At 42.0% G+C, this 23352-nt stretch overlaps 1 protein-coding gene across 6 annotated transcripts in view; it reads right to left on the bottom strand.

The window, feature by feature from the left end:
- AKT3 (AKT serine/threonine kinase 3) overlaps positions 1 to 23352 on the bottom strand; it is a 310747-nt gene that overhangs the window by 242336 nt on the left and 45059 nt on the right. For 2 of the 6 annotated variants that reach the window (XM_047840484.1, XM_047840485.1), the window contains exon 2: positions 4685 to 4746. The exons of the other annotated variants lie outside the window; for them this stretch is intronic. The gene's annotated coding sequence lies outside the window, so the exon portion shown is untranslated. The remainder of the gene's footprint in view (positions 1 to 4684; positions 4747 to 23352) is intronic. 6 annotated transcript variants of the gene reach the window in all.

The following is a 23352-nucleotide window of genomic DNA, read 5'->3' as shown; positions in this document are numbered from 1 at the left end:
GCTACGTTGGCTGGAAGCTTTAATTCTGATACAGTCTTCTTTTGTTCTTCCTCTCCTCATTTCCATTACAACATGTCTTTTCACCTGAATAATTCCAATTCATTCTTCAGGTCTCCGTATTACTTATTCCAGGAGTCTGATCCCACACAACAAGAGAAAATGCCATGCCATATCCTCCCACAGAACCCTTTTCTATCTCTGTCACGTAAACCATTCAATTTAGCACCACGAGGAAAGGGCCATGTCTTCCAAAAATTTTATTGAGATATATTTCACATTTTAAAGTGGACAATGTGTGGGCTTCAGGTTATTCACAAGTCTGTGCAACTGTCAACACTAACTCCAGAACTTCTCATCATCCCAGAAAGAAATGCTGAACCCACTGGTGCTCCCTCCCCTCTTCCCTCCTCCTCTGGGCTCCTGGAAACTGCTGCACTGCTTTCTGCCTATGGATTTGCCTATTCTGGACATTTCATAGGAATGGAATCATACAGTATGTGACCTCTGTGTCTGACTTTTTTCACTGAGCATAAGGTTTTCAAGGTTCATCCGTTCTGGAACATGGATCACTTCACTCCTTTTCTGGAGGAGTATAATATTCCAGTTTATGGATTACACCATCTTTGACGTACATTTATGTTACTTTCACTTTCGGACTATTATGAAGAATGCTACTATGAACGTTCACACCCAAGTTTTATGGAAACACAGGGTTTCAATTCTCCTGGGAGTATACTCTCAATTCTCTGGATGTGGAACTTCTGGGTCATGTGGTCAACTCTATGTTTGAGGTTTTTAGGAACTGCCAAACTGGTTTCCGATTCCACTGGTTTTGATTCCACCAGCCTGTCTGAGGGTTCTAACGTCTTGGTAACCTCACCAACACTTCTTATGATGTGTCCTTTTGATTACAGCCATCCCAAAGGGTATGAAGTGATAGCTCATGTGACTGTGATTTCCATTTCTCCAATGGCTAATAATGTTGAGCATCTTTTCGGGTATTATTGGCCATTTGTGTATCTTCTCTGGAGAAATGTCAATTCAGATCCTTTGCCCATTTTTTTAGTTGCCTTTTATTGTGGTCTTTCATTATTGTGCTTGAAATATTCTGCGTACCAGACCTTCATTAGATATATAATTTACAAGTTATTCTCTTGCTCTGTGAGTCTTTTCACTTTCTCAATAGTGTCCTTTGACCCATAAAAGTTTTTAATTTTGATGAAGTCCCATTTATCAGCTTTCCATTGGTTGCTCGTGCTTTTGATGTCAAATCTTTATCACCCAATTGAAGGTTGCAAAGATTTACCCATTTTCTCCTAAGAGATTTATAGTTTTAACTCTTATGTTTAGGTCCATTTTGAGTTACTTTTTCATATACAGTGTGAGGTAGGGATTCATTCATTCTGTTGCCCATGGAAAGCTAGGTGTCCCAGTACCATTTGTTGAAGACTATTCTTCCCCACTGAGTGGTCTTGCCAACCTTGTCAAAAACAATTGACCACAGATGTATAGGTTTATTTCTGACTCTCAATTTTCTTCCACTGCCATCAGTCTATCTTCCATATCTTTTTTTCACTGAATGAAATGTGGGAAGCACTCAATGAAGATTTTTATAGTTAAATACACCTGTCAATAATGCAAGGATGAAAGTTTTGAGCCAAGCGACACCTCAAAGAACATTATCCTCTACCCTTATTTAAAAAGCAAGAAACTGAGACCCAGAAGTTAATTAACTCAAAGGCAAAGAACAAGAAACTGAGGCAGGACTAGAACTCAGCTCTCCTAACTTCTGGTACAGGGCTCTCTCCACAATGTCAGGTGGCTTCCCAAGTAAACCAAATTGCTTTCACGTCTGCCAAGGTGCCTGAGAAAACTGCGTGTTCATGAGAGACAAGCACGTACGAGAATACCCAATCAGAGGGGAGCCTTTCTTAAGTGTTAAGTCACTGAAAAGCCTTCCAACCAAAATGGTCCAGAAAATCATATACCACTGAGTACATTTCCCTCCAGCCAGGTGTCCTCTCACTGCATTTTCAGCTCACGAACACAGCAACCCATACAGTCAGCCCCTCGATTATGCTACACAGAAGAAAACCATTTGTGTGACAGTGAAAGTGATCAAGCATCAGGTCCCTAGCTCCACGACCCTCCTCTCTTCTCCATTTACTGCCACTACTGTGACCCCTCAACGCACTCCCAAGTGCTGTGAAGAATGCAGAAATCGACAACGAACAGTAATCTGACTTTGTTTTACAACCCAGAAATGTTATCTGCCTGCTCCAAAAACCAGAGAAACTTAAGAGTGGAGACCAGAAAAATAAAGGGAACCAAATGAACACCTATAAGACAAACTTTCTAAAAGATATACGGAGAGAAAACAAAGATACGTGACTATGCAGGACTTACGGGAAACGGGAAGAGGCTAAGTGTTCAAGCGTAGTTAGTACAGTTACGTGCCCATGTGAGGGACCAGCTGTCAGTACAGATGCTCCGTACGAAACACACAGAAGTCGACTAGACGGCCTCTTGTAGTCGAGGATATATTCCAGCTCCAGTGAAACTACACCCTCTTCTCTGAATCCCTCCATGAGCCCCCAAGCACACCCAGCTGCTCCTTCCAGGGCCCTGTCCGCTCCTCCCGCACACCTGCATTACTGAATAAGGACAGTGCATTCTACTAGGACCTCTCTCGCTTGTCTCCCTCCTAAACTACCATCTCACGGCGGGTGGGGGGGGGGGGCGCAAACCACATGTTTTCAGTGTCGTGTTCAGGCGAGAATCTAGCATTGCCCCAGCACACGGAAAGCACTTTATAGCTCTCTGTTGAATGAACATTTTCAAACTGTCTGTAACACTGAACACACCTGTTCAAAAGGGTCAATAAGAAGAAACTGATCAGTTCTTGCTGTGATTGTTTCCAAATGTTAGAGTTCACACGTAACTCATCCACACTTCCCTACTCTAAGTACAAGCTTCAGAGTTGGCCAATCTGCTAAAAGCCAAACCAACCTAACTGACCGTGATTAGGACCGGCGTTGCAGCTGTTGGCTACCTCTGCTAACAAGGTATTCCTATATTCCCAGCCTGAAGCCCAGCAGAGGGTCCCAGTAAGACAGATCAACCACAAGCAGTGGGGTCTATGTGGTGATTAATAAGGGAGCGGGGGAACCATCTCTACAGAAGCAGATGGAGGAATTCTTAAGGGCAAGACACCGAACATTCACGAAAAAGGTGTCTGCATAAAACAAAAGAATAAAATGTGAAATGCTGGTCTTGAAGTAAAGGTAAAAGCTCTAGAGGCTAAAAGTCCCGACTTGAAGATGTGCCTCCACTGTGACCTCTTTAGAAAGGTCACTTCCATCCCTCTGTGCCTCTCTCAGTTCCTCTTTTGTGAAATGTGAATAAGAATGCTGATCTCACTGTACAGATCAAATGATAGCTATCCTGGGGATTGAGGGCCCAACACAGATGCCCAGACACCAGCGTGTAACAGGCCCCCTTAATTCCTTCCTACCTCGCAACAGGCTGTGATTTAGGGAGCAGAGTCAAAACACTCTCTTCCTTAAAAATACTTCCCCCAACAGATGTCAGTGTTTGAGCTTTAACCATAAGGAAATTCTGTTTGGATTTTCAACAGCCTCAATTAAATGTAAAATAATCTGCCATTAATTGTGTCTTTTCATCTTTCAAAGATAACCTGTCAAGGCCCAAAAGTACTAGGATCCCCTCTAATCGTGATAAAACGGAGCAAAACCTATGCAGGGTGATCCTAAATGAGGAGGTTGAAGGAATAAGAAAAAGAGCAGTAGAAGAGACCCAGAGACAGAGTTTTTTCTAACATTTATCATCTTACAGTCAGTCTCATCTAATCGCATACCACCACATACATTCATAGGAAACTCATAAATTCATCAGGAACCCAGCAAGACCAATTTGAGGTTATTTTTGTTGCAAAACAGAAACACTTTCCAGAGTAAAGGCCCACAGATTTTCCCCTTTTTAATGGTTCCGCTCTTACAAGGCTCTATTCCTTTCCTGATGTCAATTCATTGCCCTTTTCCTTTTGTTTGTATCACTGCTGCAATACTGACTATGTTATATAAAATCACAGCCCACAGTTATATGACATATAATAATAAAGTTGATCTTGAGCACAGATCATCTTTCTTCCGCATGAAAACGTCTGTCACTTGATAATTATTTTACGTGAGGATTGATACCACCTCCAAGTTTTCTTACTTTCTCTCAAGTTTGATTTGTGGCTCCAGAAGCATATTTGTCTGCTAATTATAATTAAAATAGTAATTATTATTAAGAGTTGAAATGTTTATTATTCAAACAAAAAAGAAAAAACCCAAACTACATTTTAATGAAGTACTTTTTGCCACTATCATCAAAGAAATGATGTACTCTGGGATCAACCATTTGCCATTTCCCCAAACTGTCAACTGTGTGCTGAGTCACTGTGTGAATTCTGATAAAATCTTAGTACAAGTGGCAATGATAACTATGCCACACAAATTATTAAAAAGATTTACATACAGAAAAAACCATTACATTATCTCTATTGTCCTCACCAAGACAAGGTAGTGTCCAAACTTACACTTCATGTTTTATTCCTGCTATTAAGGGGCAACCACTACCACTTTCTTCCAAGTTCCAGCCCAAATTCTCAGTCACTCACCCGCCCGCCATCTTATGAATCCTGGGCTTCCTCTCCGCCCGTGGGCTCCACCAAAGAGGACTCTATAAAGTAAATGTGGAGACAATTATTGCCAAAAGTGAAAGAATTAGAGATCCTTAATAGTTCTAGAAAGGCTCATAAATTAAGTCCTTGATTCATGAAGTTAGAGAGGAAAAAGTCTAAATCCAAAAGCTAGTGAGTAAGAAAAGATTACATTCCCATTTTAGAATATCAAAATAGGTCTTAACGTTTGAAATACAACTTTTCAAAATCCAGCAAAATAAATTTAGTATTATTTGTGAGAAAGATCTAAATGGCACTTCTGTTTTCCCGGGCTCAGAGAAAAACTCAAAGTCAGAGAAAAGACAATGAAGAATTGAATAAAAACAAATTAAGAAGTACATTTTAAAGGGCACAAACATAGACAGAATATTAAAGTGCTCTTGTCTTTCAGTGGCAAGGCTAGGCCCCATGTCTACACCGGACATTCACATCTACCTTCTCCTCCCCTGAGGGTAGAGGGAGGCAGCATTTCTGCCAGCACGCCTGAAATCGTGCCCTTCTTCCCGCGTCCCCTTCTTAATTAATATTATTACTCGCCATCAGTGAAGAGCAAAGCCACCACGTCATTTGGCATTTTCCTCCATCACCCCATATGTAAAATACATGCCAAGTCAAAGTAATGACAACGGTGATGATGATGGGTTAAATAAACACAACCCTTGTTATGTCACAGGCACAGTGCTCCATGTGCATCAACCACTGTGTAAGACAGTGTTATGGACTGAATGTTTAAGCCCCCCAACCACCCGACCACCAAGTTCATACGTGGAAGCCCCAACTCCCCACGTGACGGTGTTTGGAGATGGAGCCTTTGGTAGGTGATTATGTTCACATGAGACAGTAAGGGTGGGATCCTCGTGATGAGATGAGTGCCCTTACAAAGGGACAGACCAGAGGGCTTGTTCAGTCTCTCTCCACCACGTGAGGGTGCAATGAGAAGGTGCTGTCCACAAGCCAGGAAGAGAGTCTTTGCCAAACCCGACCGCGCCGGCACCATGATCTCAGACTTCCCACTCTTCACAGCCGTGAGAAATAACTCTCTGCTATTTATGCTGCTCTGTCCCTGGTGTTGTTACGGCAGCCCAAGCTAATTCCCCATTTTACAGCTGTCACAATTATGGCTCAGACGGGCTTAAATAACCTGTACAGTAGACCCAGGTTACAGTGGCAGAGCCACGATTTAAGCCTGGTTTTTAACCACTACTATTCCACTGACGTCTCTACGTTACTAAGTGCCTCATATGTATCTCCAACTGTGCTAAGTGAAAGAGATCAAAATAAGGTCCCCTTCAGGAATTCACACGTCCGATCATACGTTATTGATAAACATATGGATTGCCAGGGTTTCCTTGAGGTTTGATACCCAATAAGTATTTACCGAAACAAACAGAAAAGCCATCAAACAATTAATACAATGTGGTGTTACATGACTGGATCATATAAAGTAACACGGTTTTCCAGGAGAAAGCAATTAACTCTGGGGGTGATTAAGACAACTACTAAAAGACAGGTACCGAGTATGGAAAAAGCTATAAAAGAAATAAATGAAATGCAGTCAGAACAGGGCACAATGAATTACATTTGGAGGGAATCTATCAGGGATTGCTAAAAAGTAACCTATAAGCTGTCTCTTCAGAGATGAATAGACTTTCACTGCTGGAATGACACATGAGTCCAGGCTGAATGGACTTGATGGACAAAAACGTGGAGTCCAAAAATGTGACTGCCTGGTCCTTTTCTGATCCCAAACTCAACACTGTAGTTTACAGTATAAAATATCTTAACAGGTGTCTCTCTGTCTCATCTCTTTCTTTTTCAAACCACCCTACACAAAGCATAAAAGTAATCATCCTAAAACACAGATCACATTGATTCCCTGTTCAGAAACATTCCATAGTCCTGCTCTGCCCACAAGATACTATTTAAATTCCTGAGACTAGAATGTTAGGCCTCTCACAATCTGTCCCTGTTTTTCCTCCTCTTCCCGATTCACCTTGAGTCATGATTCCTCTATACTGAAGCTGCACCAGATTACGTGCTGCTCCTCCACAGGGCCTGTGAGAACGTGTCCATCTGGACTCTGGCCCCGCTTCAAGACCCATGTCAAAGACCTCCTTTGGAAATAAACTTTGCCTCGGGCCTCTCTTAGTATGCCTGTCCTATGGTAGCGACATGCCTGTATGTCCACCTCCATTAAGACTACGTCAGCCAGGGGCGCCTGGGTGGCGCAGTCGGTTAAGCGTCCGACTTCAGCCAGGTCACGATCTCGCTGTCCGTGAGTTCGAGCCCCGCGTCGGGCTCTGGGCTGATGGCTCGGAGCCTGGAGCTTGTTTCTGATTCTGTGTCTCCCTCTCTCTCTGCCCCTCCCCCGTTCATGCTCTGTCTCTCTCTGTCTCAAAAATAAATAAATGTTAAAAAAAAAAAAATTAAAAAAAAAAAAAAAAAGACTACGTCAGCCATTTCAGGGATGACCCTGACCCTAAGGGCAAAGACATTAAAAAAAAAAAAAAAAAAGTTACAACAAATCTTTGAGTGCCTGTGTCTAGGTACTGTGTGAGCTGATCATGACGACCCAACATGAGAAGAGCAGTAAGAGACCAATCTGCAGAGCATCCGAGAGAATTCCCTAACTCGGCCTGTGGAGAAGATGACAAATGGACTCTTTTTTTTTTTAATTTTTTTTCAACGTTTTTTATTTATTTTTGGGACAGAGAGAGACAGAGCATGAACGGGGGAGGGGCAGAGAGAGAGGGAGACACAGAATCAGAAACAGGCTCCAGGCTCCGAGCCATCAGCCCAGAGCCTGACGCGGGGCTCGAACTCACGGACCGCGAGATTGTGACCTGGCTGAAGTCGGACGCTTAACCGACTGTGCCACCCAGGCGCCCCACAAATGGACTCTTAAAGATGAATATGAAGATGATGTAAGCAAGACAGGCACAAGTATGGCACAGTGCCATGTGTGAGAAGAACCACAAGAAATTCAATGTTGCCGGAATGTGAAATATGGAGCCAGAAATGGCAAAGTAAAAACCTGAACAGACAAAGGGCTTCCCATAGTGTGTTAAGGGCCATTATGCTGGGCCAGTGGTTTATAACTACAAAGTGTAAGTTTGTGCTGTGTCAAAACTAGCTTTAAGTTATACCAGAAACATTTTAAAAACTAATTCAATAGGTAGTACCTTTACATGCCACAATCATAAACCACTCTCCCGTCTGTCATCTGCCTAGTTCATACCCTGCTTTCTGGGGTAAAGTGTTAGTTTCTTATTTTTTACCTTCCAGACTTCCTTTATGCCAATTTAAGCAAATACAATGACATAATCTTATTTCCTCTCCTTCCCACAGAAAGTAATATATTATCTAATATGTTCTGTACCTGGCTCTTTTCCCCTTTAATTGTAGTAATTTTTCCATGATTTTCCATATAAATATTATTCTTCCTATTTTTCAAATGTGTAAAGTCATTGTATTGGTCTATCATAATTTACTCACTCAATCTACTATTAATAGACATCTGAGATTTTTCCCACTTTGTTGCAATAGGATGTTTTGGTTCACACATATAAAGAAAGTCAGGCCTCATGCAGAGTGGAGTAGAACAAGGGAGAAAAGGTTAATAAACTTTTCAGATGAGTGTGGATAATCTCCAAATCTTTTACTATCACATACAATATTCATATGAATGATCCTGTACATACATTTTCATGAAACATGCAAATACACCTGGAAAGACATTCCCAGAAGCAGAAACACACATTTGTAATTTTCATATATATTATCAAACTGTCCCAGAGGGATGGAACCAGTGTAGACTGAGCAATGACAGTACCTGGTTCCCTAGGCAACTCTACCCTTTAAAGCCTAATCAACGATGAATAATCCAGAACAAGAATGAGATAAGCCATCAAAGAAGTTAACAAAAGAGGAACTATGGGTTTCTAGAATAAAAGCAAGAAAAAATGATCGCTCACCAGTGTCAAATATATAGCAACAGACCTAATGAAATAATAATTAACTAAAATATAAAACTTAATAATTAAAGCAACGTGGTACTCATGCAAAAACAGAATGGATTGAGATAGCACAAAAATAGAGTAATGAAGAATAAAGGTAATTAAAAATAAAAGAATTAAGAATAAAAGAAAGATAATACTATTATCCACTAGAAGGAACCAGAACTCTGTGGAGAAGTGGCTGGTTCTAAAGCTGGAAAAGGGAAAGGATATGATAAACCTGGCATATCTTATTGTGTCAGAAAGTCTCCTCAAATTAATAGGAACATGTCAAAAGAATATAGGTGCTAACTTAAAGGGCCTTCCATGGGCCAAATGTAGGGTAATTTGAGCATTTAAAAATTAGTAATGAGAATGAGATATCACCTCCTACCTGTCAGAATGGCTAAAACCAGAAACACAAAACACAACAAGTATTGGCGAGGATATGGAGAAAAGGAATCCTTGTGCACTGATGGTGGGAATGCAAACTGGTGCAGCCACTGTGGAAAACAGTATGGAGGTTCCTTAGAAAATTAAAACCAGAACTAGTATTATGATCCAGTAATTCCACTACTGGGTAGTTACCCTAAGAAAATGAAAACACTAATGCTAAAAGATATACGCACCCTATGTTTATTGCAGCATCACTTACCAAAGCCAAGATATGGAAGCAACCCAAGCGTCCGTTGCTAGGTAAGTGGATAAAGAAGAGGTGGTGTGTATATATACTGTAGAATATTAGTCAGCCACAAAAAAGAATGAAATTATCTAAATATACTTTTTAAATCTCTACATAAATATGTTTAAAATATCATATATAAAGAAGGATAAGGAAAGAGACAGAGAGGAAAGGAGAAGGAGGAGAGAGAGAGACAAAAGAAAACAGAAACGTAGAAAAATACTAACATTTGAGGAAAGGGTATATGCACTTCTTTACATCCTCCTCTGTCAAATGCCTGTTCCTATTCTTTGCCCATTTTTCTTTTGGGTCATTTATCTTTTTCTTAATAATCTATGAAGGCACACTGTATAATAAGAATATTTTATTTTATTTTATTTTTTTAAGTTTTTTATTTTTGAGACAGAGAGAGACAGAGCATGAACGGGGGAGGGGCAGAGAGAGAGGGAGACACAGAATCCGAAGCAGGCTCCAGGCTCTGAGCCATCAGCCCAGAGCCCTACGCGGGGCTCGAACTCATGGACAGTGAGATCATGACCTGAGCTGAAGTCAGACGCTTAACCTCGCCAATACTTGTTGTGTTTTGTGTTTCTGGTTAATCCTTATTTTTTAACCCTTATTTTTTTCCCCAATATATGATGTCCTCTATTATAGAGCAGATTTAACTTTTACAATATCAAACCTTTAACAGTTCCTAGTGTTATTCCTAGTCACAACAATGGTGACATTTGGGTGATAGGGTGCTTTTCATTTTTTAAGTTTCTTTTTTTTTAATTTTTTAAAATGTTTATTTATTTTGACAGAGAGAGCAGGGAAGGAGCAGAGAGAGAGAGAGAGACAGAATCCCAAGCAGGCTCCACACTCAGCATGATGCTTGATGCAGAACTCGATCTCACAACCATGAGATCATGACCTGAGCTGAAATCAAGAGTTGGACGCTTAACCCACTGAGCCCCCAGGTGCCCCTTAAGTTTCTTTTTATTTACCAATATTTCACAAATCTTCATAAACCATTATCACTTTTTTAAAGAAAAAAAAGTCATATTTTTATATTTCTTAAGCAAAATACTATCAGGACCTTACATGGAACGTAGAAATATGATAGAGTTATCTAACAAGTTCTCTCTTAATGGCCCTTTGGAGATCAGAAGAGCCAAGAAGAACAAAACGAGTCTGAGACTTGGTGGTAGAGAGAGCAGCACTAGTGGTAAAGCAGAGGTGGCAGAAGAAGAGAAAAAGAAGCTGAAGGAAGAGTACAGAGAGGCCAGAAACCAAGCCACATGGAAACAGAACAACGATGATGGATCATTTAATCAATGGGACTGGAACAAATTATACCTTCAGGAGAATAATAGGGTTAGATCCCCTTCTTAACACACCACACACACACACACACACACACACACACACACACACACACACCATCCTCAAAGTGGAGTAAAAGAGACCTAAATGTGAAAGAACTTTAGGCATTTTATAAGCAAATGTAAGCCACTCTGGTAGCTAGCCTCCAAGTCAGCCTCCAGAGATCCGCACACCCTCCTGTTGCTGCCCCCCCCCCCCCCCCGCCGTATGATCTCTCCCCCACCTACAAAGCCTTCTACTGGCTTGTAGAAGCCCCGAGAGAGGGCTGAGATGGGATCGTGCAGGCTGTGCTTGAGGCATGGGGATATTTAACAGGACTGAGTCAAAAAGAGCCATGCACACCCCTTTTCAGGTGCAGACCACCTGACTGATGTCCCTGTGTCCTGATGGCTCCACATGCTGTACAGAATGGCACTCACACGTTCTAAACCCTAGGACCTCCATTGGCTCCCAACTAAGCACAGAGAGGGTCTATCTAGAGGCACTCCACCTGCCCAAAGATACATCACAAAGTCTGGTTACTCTTCACCTAAAGCTTAGATTCTTTCCAGTATCCAACCTTCCCTCCCCACCCCTACCCCATTCTTCTGCACATTCTCCATTCTGTGATTCTGAGCTCTTCCTGTTAAATTATAATGACAACCATCTACAGTTATCCTATTATACCTATGATTCTTTTTCAAGTACATCACCTTTCTTTTTTTTTTAATGTTTATAAAAAAAAAAAAGGCTGTGATCACAGCCTGTGACTTCAAAGGCTGGATCACAAAAGGCTTTTCCACCTCCCTCTCCCACCTGCCTCACTAGCCTCACTCACGCAGGGAGGCCTCCACCTCATGAGGACACTCAGGTGGCTCTGGTGAAGGACCTAAGAAGATGCACTGAGGCCCCCCGCCAACAGCCAGCACCCACCACCAGCCATGGGAGCAGGCTCCCTTTAAAAGCAAGCCCTCTGGCTCTAGGGAGCCTTCAGAAGATAGCAGCCTCACTACCATCTCGCCTGCAAACTGACCAGAGACGAGGTGCGAAGCACCCAGCCAGGCTGCTCCGATGTTCACAGGGACAGATGGAGATTCGAGATAGTTACTGTTTGTTTTTTTTTTTAAATTTTTTTTTTTTCAACGTTTATTTATTTTTGGGACAGAGAGAGACAGAGCATGAGCAGGGGAGGGGCAGAGAGAGAGGGAGACACAGAATCGGAAACAGGCTCCAGGCTCCGAGCCATCAGCCCAGAGCCCGACGCGGGGCTCGAACTCACGGACCGCGAGATCGTGACCTGGCTGAAGTCGGACGCTTAACCGACTGCGCCACCCAGGCGCCCCTACTGTTTGTTTTAAACAAATCGAGATGGGTGGTAATTTGCTATGCAGTAATAGGTAATTAATAGAGAGACTACTGTTATGACCTCAATGTAGGCAAGGAGGTTCTTAAATATGATACCAAAACTATAAATATGAAGCCAAAACTATAAAGGAAAAGATTGATAAATGTCTCTATGTCAAAATGAAAAAGTCTAGAACAGAAGTTGGAGCAAATGCCACAAAGCCACAAACTGAAAGATGTCTGGGATTCAAATAAATTATTTATATCAATACCTGAAGAATTTCTACAAATCAACAGAAAAAGGGCAAATCATCCTATACAAAGAGGGGAGTGGAGACATAGGAGGGAAAAAGCAATTTACCAAGGAAATTAAATAGCAATAAACACATAAAAAAATTCGGAACCCTACTAGTAACCAGAGAAATGCAAATTTTAAACACGAGATAACAGTCCTCGCACATCGGAACGACAACGGTCATATCTGACAATACAAAGTGATGGTGAGGAAACGACATCGTCTCCTGAACTGCTGGTGGGATCGGCCGGTAACACCCACTTTAGCAAACCATATACGAAACCTAGCAGAGGGAAGGCTGAGCAGCCCCTGCGACCTGGCAATTTCTCCATGCAAGAATATATCCTAGAAGAGTTTCACATATACATTACAGAAACCTCCATCGCACCACTGTTTGTGGTACGGAAAAAAATCCGCAACCACTTAAAAGCCCCTCAACAAACAGAACAGTTCAGTAAAGTGTGATTTATTCATGCAAAACCACACAGCAATGAAAATGAAGAAATGAGGACTCTATATATCAATATAAACACATTTAAAAAAAAACACGTTTAAAAAAAAGGTGCGGAAGATACATGCAATATGGTACCATTTATATAAAGCTTGAAAACATATTAGTTCTACTGTCAAACATATATATTGTTTACACATACACTTACACATAGGAAAAAACTTAAAATACAAATGCATGAGAATGCTAAACACTGAACTCAGTACATCTCTGGATTAAGTAGGGTAGAAGGGGAGGCAGCAATGTGAGGGAGGGACGCATAAACCACAGGCCTTTCTATAAGGTGTGACTAATAAAGGAAGGATTTAAAAGCAAGACACGACGGAGCTAGGAGACGGGTACTTGAGTACCAATTTTATAACCCTCTATACTTTTCTGTGTGCTTGACTATTCTTTTCTTTTTTTAAGTTTATTTATTTATTTTGGGGGGAGTGGGGGTAGGAAGGGGCAGGGAGAAAGGGAAAGAGAGAGAATCCCAAGCAGGCTCCACATCATCAGCACAGAGCCCAATGCAAGGCTCAAACTCCTGAACCGCAAGATCATGACCTGAGCCAAAACCAAGAGTCTGACACTTAACCAAGTGAGCCACCCAGGTGCCCACTGTGTGCCTGACTATTCTAAAACAGGACATTTTCAACCAAACAGCAGGTAAGAGACTGGAGCAATATTTGCAGCAGAAAAAATCAAAAGGGAATTTACACAGACTGATAAAGACAACCCAGCACCACAGTGAATATACAAATAACATGCCAAAAAAAAAAAATTAGAAACTGTACTAGCAAATACACAGCAAAACATACAAGCTCAAGCTTACTCATAACTTTTCATTCAACAAATAATCCACTGCGTGCCTATTAAGGTGCAGGCGCTTTCCAGGGCTCAGGGAATACCACAGCGAACAAACAGCTCTCATCTGCTGAGCTTATGTTCGGAAAGGCAGAGGCAGTCAATAAAAACAGAAACAGAAAGTCAGATGTTGGTAAATGCTATGAAAATAAAGCAGGTGATGTGTTAGGGATGAGGGAGGAAGAAAAGGAGACTTTAGACTGGGTGGTCAAAAACTCTGAGAGAGTCCTGAGGAGTAAAGAATGAAAAGTTCTTTGAAAAGCCCAGGCAAGAGCGTCCCAGGCACGGGCATCGGTTGGTCCTGCGGCGAGAACAAACCACATCCATCTGAGGAACAAGACCAAGACGGCTTGACTACACAGAGTGACGAGGTGTGCACATGGGATGGGGTAAAAGACACAGGGCCGATGGAGGCTGAGGGTTTACACGGTTGGGGGAAAGGCTCTCTCAAGGAAAGGAACGCACCACTATGAAATAAAATAGGACCTAACGGACTTTTCCTTTGGAATAAGAAAGGAAACCGCATCAAATTATAAATCTTTAAAAGCTGTCGACCACATCAACAGACCCTAAATATAATCACATGATACTTTTAGCATTAGCTCCCTGGCACAATTTTATATTAATTCTACAGAGACTAGTTTAGTCTTTCATCTAGAATATAGGGTGAAAACTTATTTTTGATTATTGATAGTTTAGAAAGGTTTCTTTCAACTACACAACTATGGGGATGCCATGTAAGTATTTCAAATTATCGAACTGGTGAAAACCTGTTACGATTCTTTCACGTAGAGGCTGTAAAATTAGAAGAATATTCAGCAAACTTGCAAATGGTCCATCTTGGCTTCTCATCCATTGCCCACATCCTTCCGGTGTTGACCGGGCGCCACAGGACACAGACAAGTTCACACCTCCATTCAGCCTCTGGCCGTGCACCACCATGTGCCAACGCCAGCTGCGAGGTGTTCTTATGCGGGGTCAGCTTGCAATCACGAAACTATCCGTGAAAACTGACTGACTGACTGACTGACTGACTGACTGACTGCAAATCACATCAACGTATCCCACACCCCTCTCCTGAGGGTTCCCAAACTGCCAGTGTCCCCTCCATCGCAGCCTGAAAGGATGGGAAGTGTGACAGGAAGAAAGTCACAGTGGGAAACTCTTGCGGCCTTAACAGATTTCGGTCCAGCCTAGGAAATACCCTGCACAAGCAAGAGGATGTAAACTTGAGTTACCTTCGTGCTAAACCCACCTCTGTCCACATCATCCTGAGCCTTAAAAACTATCCAAAGCTGCTTGGATGTTTAATGCTACACAAGAAAAGAAACCAGAGGAAGACTCTGATCAAGGGACCTGAATTCCATTAGTACCAGAACACACAGAAATGTACTCCCCTAAGGCTGTCTCTAACCCTGCTCAAAAAAGGGGTATTCGAGCACAAAACAGAGCACAATTATGCTTTCACCTCCTGACAATGTATGTTTCCCCTTTCCTCCCATCTCTGGATTTCAAATCCCAGGCACTGCAAATCCAGTCACCCCCTCATTTTCCTCCACTACTTGAAAAGGAGTAATTTCCAGTTTACAAGTCTATCACTGAAGAGCAGGGCTGCGGTACTAATGTAATAAAGGACAACCTTCAAAAGCAGGGAGCTCGGCTACTGAGCGTCCTTCTTTGGAAACAGAGGCGCTCCCTGCTGCGTGGCCCCAATCCTGAGATCTAGATCCCAGTCCTGGCCTTTTCATCAGTTCGGGGGAATCTAGAATAGGCCCCCATGGGGGCCTATTTCATCAGTTCAGGGGAACCTAGCAAGTCCCCAAGGTGCTTAAAGTAGCAAAATGTAACTAGAAACTTTGTTTTTACAAACAATCAAAAACTCTGAATGGAAGAGGGGAATGTGCAAGAAGCAAATAGTAAACCAGCCACTTGTGGGCCCTGAAGTCATAGAAAGCACTGGGGATGGAGATGGGGAAGTAATTAGAAGCCACTGAGCAGCTGCAGGGTGACACGTTCCCCAGCCCAGGTCTCCACCCTCCACTCCTACTTTGGGGAAGGGCTCAGAGAGGAGCAAAGGCCTTCTCCCCACACAAGCATTCCTGCTACAAAGGAACAGGAACTCGGGGAAGACCAAAGGGGGTACGGGGGCAGAGGGCATGTCCACATGAGAACGGATTTGAGAATACGGTGGACTGTAACACACGGAAGAGGGAAACACACACAGAATACGACGGAGGTGTGGGACACTGAGCAAAACCACTGCACGAAGAGGGAATCTGGGAAAGCTGCCCTTCGTGTGGCCAAAGCTGAAGCAAGAACGCCCAGCCATCACCTCACCTGTAGGTACAATCTAAACGATGAAGGCAATGACAAGATGGGTTTACAGGTTTCAAATCCGACTGTACACCACGGAAACTTTAACTTAACATAACATTTAAGGGAGAAGCGAAAGCACTTGAAAAAAAATCCACTGAAGGTAACGGGTTCTCCAAAATCTAGAGTTTCGGGAATAAACAGTGCCCACCCAGAGAGTTTTTAAAAAGTTTTTAAAAAGTGCCCACCCAGAGAGTTTTTAAAAAGTGAAGCAAGGTTTGTTAAGGGAAACGAGTCTCCGGCCCCCCTTCGCCAACATTCTCTTTCCCCCCAAACTGTCTCTAACCAGTTGTTTTGGAAATCTACCTCCATTTCTCCAAATAATATAGAATGTTTGTATCTCTGTTTCGGAACTGGCCAGTACGGGGTATTCTCCAGCGACTGCTTGCTGAAGATAAAAAGATTTAGCCCTGTCTCCTAGTCTTGCCACCCTCCACCCTGCCCACCCCCATTGCCTCAATCCATTGGTTAGATCAGTATTGGAGGCTTATTTCATTATGACTACACAGGGTATTCAGAACTGAGCCAAGCAGTAAACAATAATTACCTTTCTTTTCCTGTGTAACATTTTGTCTTCCTCGGAATTAATAATTGCTCAGCTTCTCATTTACTTAGTTTTCTATACACTTATCCCTGTGTGTTTATACAGTATATATTTATCCTTAATTAACCTCAGACTCTCCAGTCTGACAAATCCCCTTTGAATATATCCATTCACATCAGGCTTCCATCAGTTCTTCTTGAAGAAGTCTCTCCCTGCCTTCTGACTTCCTCCGGTCTGGCCTGGTTACCCTGGGCCAGTTGCATGGCCATCACCCTGGTGTCCCTTTCACCCGCTGCTGGGTCTCAAGTCCTCTTCCCTCTCACCTAGGTCCTCCTCTTTCTTGATATACCCCTTTCTTCTGATGGAGTATATCCCTCAGCTTCATGAGGGTTTGTGGGAGGTATTTGCCTCGATGAAAAGATCTTTATTTTACTCTCAAGCGTAAGTAGTTAAGTAGTTAAACTACTTAAACTAGATGTCTTTTGTTTTGTTTTGTTTTGTTTTTCAGAATTTTAAAGGCACCGCTGCTCTGTTCCTTCCTGCTTCGACTACTGAGGAAAATTCTAAAGGCACGGATTCCTGATTGTTCACATGTGGGTCCAGTTCTTAAATTTCACAATAATGTGCCTTATTGTGGGATTATCATCAACCATTGTTCAGAATTTTCAATAGGCCCTTTCAATCTGAAAACATCATGTCCTTCAGTTCTAGAATATTTTCTTGATTTATTTCATTAATGACTGACCCCTGTCTGTTTCTTCTGCTTTCTTTCTGAAGGTCTATGATTCTGATATTGGAAACTCCTGAACCAGTGTTCTGATTTTCCTGGCTTCTTCTCTCCTATTTTCTATCTTTTTCTTTTACTGTACTTCTGGGGAGGTGTTCCTAATTTATCTTCTAACCTCTTCAAAAATATCGTTCATTCTTCTTTTCAAAGTATGTGCATGAAATCCTCAAATGGCAGGAATAATATAAACTTCGGTAAACTTTGGAGATATTGTGGGTTGGGTTCCAGACCACCACAATAAAGCTAATACTGCACATAAATTTTCAGTTTCCCAGTGCAGACAAAAGTTATGCTTACACTATGTAGTGCATTAAGTGTGTAACAGTATTATGTCTAAAAAAGCAATGCACATACCTCAATTTAAAAATACTTTCTTGCTAGTTATGAATCCTGAAATCATTATTACACTATACGTTAACTAACTTGGATTTAAATTTTTTAAATAATGAAAAAAACCTTTCTTATTATAAACAAATTGCTAATCTGGGTGCCTGGATGGCTCAGTCAGTTAAGCATCCGATTCTTGGTTTCAGCTCAGGTCGTGACCTCACGGTTCGTGGGATGGAGCCCCCCTCGGGTCTGTGCTGACGGTGCAGAGCCTGCCTGGGATTCTCTCTCTCTGCCCCTCTCTTTGCCCCTCCTCCACATGCACATGTATGCTCCTCCTCTCTCTACCTCTCTCCCAAAATAAATAAACTTAAAAAATTGCTGGCTGTCATCTGAGCTCTCAAGCAAGTCATAATCACAAATCACCACAATACATACAATAATGAAAAGGTTTGAAATACTGCAAAAATTACCAAAATATGACAGACACACAAAGTGAGACAATGCTATTGGAAAAATGGCGTCAACAGACTTGCTCCGTGCGAAGCTACCACAATCTCCAATTTGTAAAAAAACAAAAACAAAAACAAAAACAAAACAAAACAAAAACACACTATTTGCAAAGCACAGTAAAAACAAGGTATGCCTGTATAGCATAATTTATAACTTCTGGTATAAACAGATCTCTGATAGACCCAACCAAAATACTATTAATGAAAGAACAGCAGTGATGACACAGGTAAATCCTAAAACTATCCATGTTTAAACACATGCTGACGAGGATGTGGAGAAACGGGAACCCTCTTACACTGCTGGTGGGAATGCAGACTGGTGCAGCCGCTCTGGAAAACAGTGCGGAGGTTCCTCAAAAAATTAAAAATAGATCTACCCTGTGACCCAGCAATAGCACTGCTAAGAATTTACCCAAGGGATACAGGAGTGCTGATGCATAGGGGCAACCTGTACCCCAATGTTTACAGCAGCACTTTCAACAATAGCCAAATTATGGTAAGAGCCTAAATGTTCATCAACTGATGAATGGATAAAGAAATTGTGGTTTATATACACAATGGAATACTGCTTAGCAATGAGAAAGAATGAAATCCTGCCATTTGCAGCAACGTGGATGGAACTGGAAGGTATTATGCTGAGTGAAGTCAGTCAGAGAAAGACAGATATCATGTTTTCACTCACATGTGGACCTTGAGAAACAATAGAAGACCATGGGGGAAGGGAAAAAATAGTTACAAACAGAGAGGGAGGGAGACAAACCATAAGAGACTCTTAAATACTGAGAACAAACTGAGCGGCGTGGAGAGAGAGGGGAAAATGGGTGATGGGCATTGAGGAGGGCACTTGTTGGGATGAGCACTGGGTATGGTATGTAAGCAATGAACCGCGGGAATGTACCCCAAAACCAAGAGCCACTTTACACACTGTATGTTAGCCAATTTGACAATAAATTATATTTTTAAAAAGGGGAGGGGCTCCTGGGTGGCTCAGTTGGTTAGGCGTCCAACTTCAGCTCAGGTCATGATCTCATGGTTCATGGGTTTGAGCCTGCGTCGGGCTCTGTGCTGACAGCTCGGAGCCTGGAGCCTGTTTCAGATTCTGTGTCTCCCTCTCTCTCCGCCCCTTCCCCACTCATGCTCTGTTTCTGTCTCAAAAATAAACAAACACAAAAAATTAAAACAAAACAAAAAACTATCCATGTTTAAAGTTATTTAACATTTATTTAGTATGCACCTATGCAATAAAGGTCCAAGATATGTCACTAAGGATGTCAAAAACGGGTGAAATTTATTGAGAAATTACTTATCTGCCAAGCATCTTACCTGCATTATTACTTAAATCTCTCAGATGAAAGGAGGAGTAACTTGTCCAACACCGCGTGGCTGGTGCGGTGCTGCAGCCAGAATTAAAATCCTGGTTTGTCTGACTCCAGATGCAAGCTTTCCTGCACTCACAAAACTGCCTGAACAAAAAGCTCTTCTTCCCGGTCACTTGTTGCCCTGCGGTCTCCCTGGCTGTCAAATGTGGCCGCTTGACAAAGGTCTAGCTACTGAACTATGACAAGTGAGGAGTGCGACTTTCAGGCCGGGCCCACCCCAAACATGTCTTTCCCTTTCCAGCATCATGCAGATGAGCACATGTGGAACCATTTGCTGATGACAGTGGAGTCACAGGACAGAAGGAGCAAGAATCAGGGACACTGTGCTTGTTTTGGACTCTGCTGATCAAGAAACAAAATTCAAATTATCTTAATCCACCGAGATTTGAGGTTTATCTGTTTCAGCAGTCAGGCTTGATGCCACGCCGCCTCAGGAAACTTAAACCTTTATGGGAGTAATCGTAATAACTATAACACTACATGCAAACAGCATCAAAAGTGTAGTACAGACAGACATTCACAGAGAAAAGTTGTATGTGCAGAAAAACAGCAGCACTCGCAGCTGGAGAGATCATGAAAGTATCAGCTTTTAATGTGAGTTCTGTTAATGGGTAAGATTTAGGTAATTAAATAGGTGGTTAAAGAAAAAATAGAAACAGGAACACGTTTCCAGGTAAAAAGTGTCAAGGTAAGAACATCATGGCCAGTGGTGAGCCGGAGTATCAGTGGAAAGAGCATACGGTATAAGTGAAACAGTAGTGAGGGCCAGGTTGGAATGAACGGCAGACAGGTGCCAGACAAGACCAGGTTATGACACTTGGGCCACTTTCCTATGCAATAGTGAGCTACCAAGGGCGCAGCGCAGAAACCCAGCGTTAAGTCACAGAGTGCAACATAAAGTGGTTCAGGACTGAAAGATTTCATCATTTGACAGACATTTACTGATCACTTACGTCATGTCAACCAAAGCAGTGGGACTGGAGGAAAAACTGATGAATGGGAAGGAAAAACGAAGCAGTATTTAGTTACAGGCACTGGGGCTATGGTTGAGTAAGACACAGAGAAGAGTCAATAATGACTGTGGTCTCGTGTCTGACTGCCGGTATAATCAAATAGAAAAGCTGGGAGGTGTAACTGTTTGGGAAGAAACGGTCAGTCTGCTTCAATAGAGACTGAATTTGCAATAAACAGGCACCATTTTTCATATGAATTACTAATCCCCACTTCCAGCTTACTCATTCAATCGGAAGACCCAAGCCCCATATCTGACCTCAAAGGGGATTAAGAAGCATAAACAAACCCTGCAGCAAATGCTAGACACTTAAAGCATCGTTCCGAGGCGGGGGCTACATGAGAAAACTACACCAGTCCACCGCGTCCCAAAGAGTGTTCCAGGACTCATTAATCATCATCTTCCTGCAAATCACTGCCACTATCTCTCCTTCTGCCCCACCCGTCAGATCCCACTGCAGCAGTTTCGTGAGAAAAAGAAACTGTGCCAACGAATTCTGGACAATCTTACAAAGCATAAGTAGTTTTTGAAATTCCACAATGGACACTTACCCTATACTAAAGAAGCCTTTAATTTTGTTTAGTCCAGGTACTCCCAAAACTTACTCAGTGACAGAAATCTGTTTTTGAGGAACACCTACGTACTAAGGATGTACACTTTGGGAAATGGTACACAGATGGTACACAGAGAACCTATTAATCTTTGCACACTGAAGGCACCTAACATGGGCCGAAACACACAGGACACGATGTATGCTGAAACAAACAATTACTCAGAGGGTTTCTAAAACAGTAAAAGCCACATATTTTGGCCATTTCCTAAGTATTATTCCAAAATGCCAAGGCTCACCACCCTAGGTTTCTTATAAAAGTTCTCTACATACCTGATAAAATCTCTACATCAATTCACCACATGTGAGTTTATTATCCCAACACCACTGGACGTGGCGTACTTCTCTTTGTTTTCAAAATGAAGTCCATCCTCAAAATGAATCACAATTAACTCACAATAGAGGAGCTACTCAAAACGGAGCATTCTACACCGGCTTTGTAGAAACTGTGAAGTCACAAGTGATGGTAAGTCACTACACAACACAGCCAGTACAGCGGGAGCACTGGACCAGGAGCATATGCTGTATGTTAATGGTAAGATCGAAAGCAAGGGAAAGGAGAAGGAAATGGTGAGCCAACCTTTCTCCCTGCCCCCCCCCCCGCCCCCAAGCAATTCAGGTAAGCTTAAATAAGGGGGGGTCAATGATTCCAGTCCCGTGCCCTCAACTGGGCGGAGAGGAAGAAAAATATTCTCCCGCTGGGTGGGGGAAAGAACAGACTGTGCCCCTCCAGGCTTCATTCAATAGCTCTGGGCCAAATGAATCAACATGTTTATCTGCTAATACAGCTGAGCTCATTTTAACGTGTTATGCACTTGAAAGGAAACAAACTTTTTTAAAATGGAACCAGTAAAATTCAGAAAGTTTCTGTTTTCCGTTTTAGCAAACTTAGTTAAGCTCTTTGTTTATGAAGACCAAAAATTACAGAATAAATCTTTCATTGTGTCAAAATGTTTATTCCAAACTGAAGAAGAGTTAAGGAAACTTGGGCTCTAAGACATTTGATCTAAGGGTCAAGGACAGTCTGACTTCTTAGCTCTGCCAGCAGTTTTTAAAAGTTGCTTCCTGTACTAGGGAATGTTCACTGTTCTTGCACAAACAATAATAAACGTCATTTATGCAACCACCTTGATTATTCTTTCCTCTCCTTTTAAATTCACTGCTTGGTAATAGCAAAGGCTACGGTCATTAATTCTAGTAAGTATTTTGAGCTTTTAATTTCCATTATATTTCTGCTCACTTACTATGTGCAGGGGAACAATTTTACTTTATTTGTGTATTCAAAAAATACGTACTGAATGTCAATTATGTGCCAGAACATTACAGATGAAAGTCAGCAGAAGAGATGGGGTCGCTGCCCTCCAAGAGCTTTCAATCCAGCTGGGAAGAAAGCTATTATGAAATCAGACACGTATATAGTCCAAACAATGGGAAGGGGGAAATAAAATACAAAACAAACATGTAAACATACAACATGATCTAGCCCAGGGATCAGAGACGGATTCCTTTGGTAATGACAACTGAGCAGAGTTCAGCACAACAAACATTAAAGGTAATTTAAAACTTACACGCACACACACCCCAAATCACCCTAGGAATAAGAATGTCCATACTGTTGACAGGACAGGGGTCTGTAAGAGCAAAGGTAAAATCCATGGGACTCTGAAAATAATGGCGATAGCCTCATGTAAACAGTACCAAAGAGTGTTTATATCTCTGTAGGAAGGAAAGCGGTGCCCACTTCTGGTATATTTCCATTCAAAAACAGGTTTCACAGCTAGAACTATTTTCCAAGGGACAAGCCAAACACCAGCGATTAGTCTAGTAATGTCCAATCACCTCAAGTCCTCCACACACATGAACCAAGTTTATAACAATCAGTGTATCCCGAGCGTCAACACTCCATAAAACCCAGGTCACACAAAGACACCTACAGCTTTACAGGTCTCAGGATCACATCTTAGCGCAGAAACAAACATTTCAGAAATCATCTTGTAACCCATAAAACACTTCCATTTTGCAGATCAGGAACGGGACCCAAAGT

This window comes from Prionailurus viverrinus, chromosome F1 (assembly GCF_022837055.1).
Source record: "Prionailurus viverrinus isolate Anna chromosome F1, UM_Priviv_1.0, whole genome shotgun sequence".
NCBI classification, from domain to species: Eukaryota; Metazoa; Chordata; class Mammalia; order Carnivora; family Felidae; genus Prionailurus; species Prionailurus viverrinus.
This window is presented reverse-complemented; position numbering and strand designations above follow the sequence as displayed.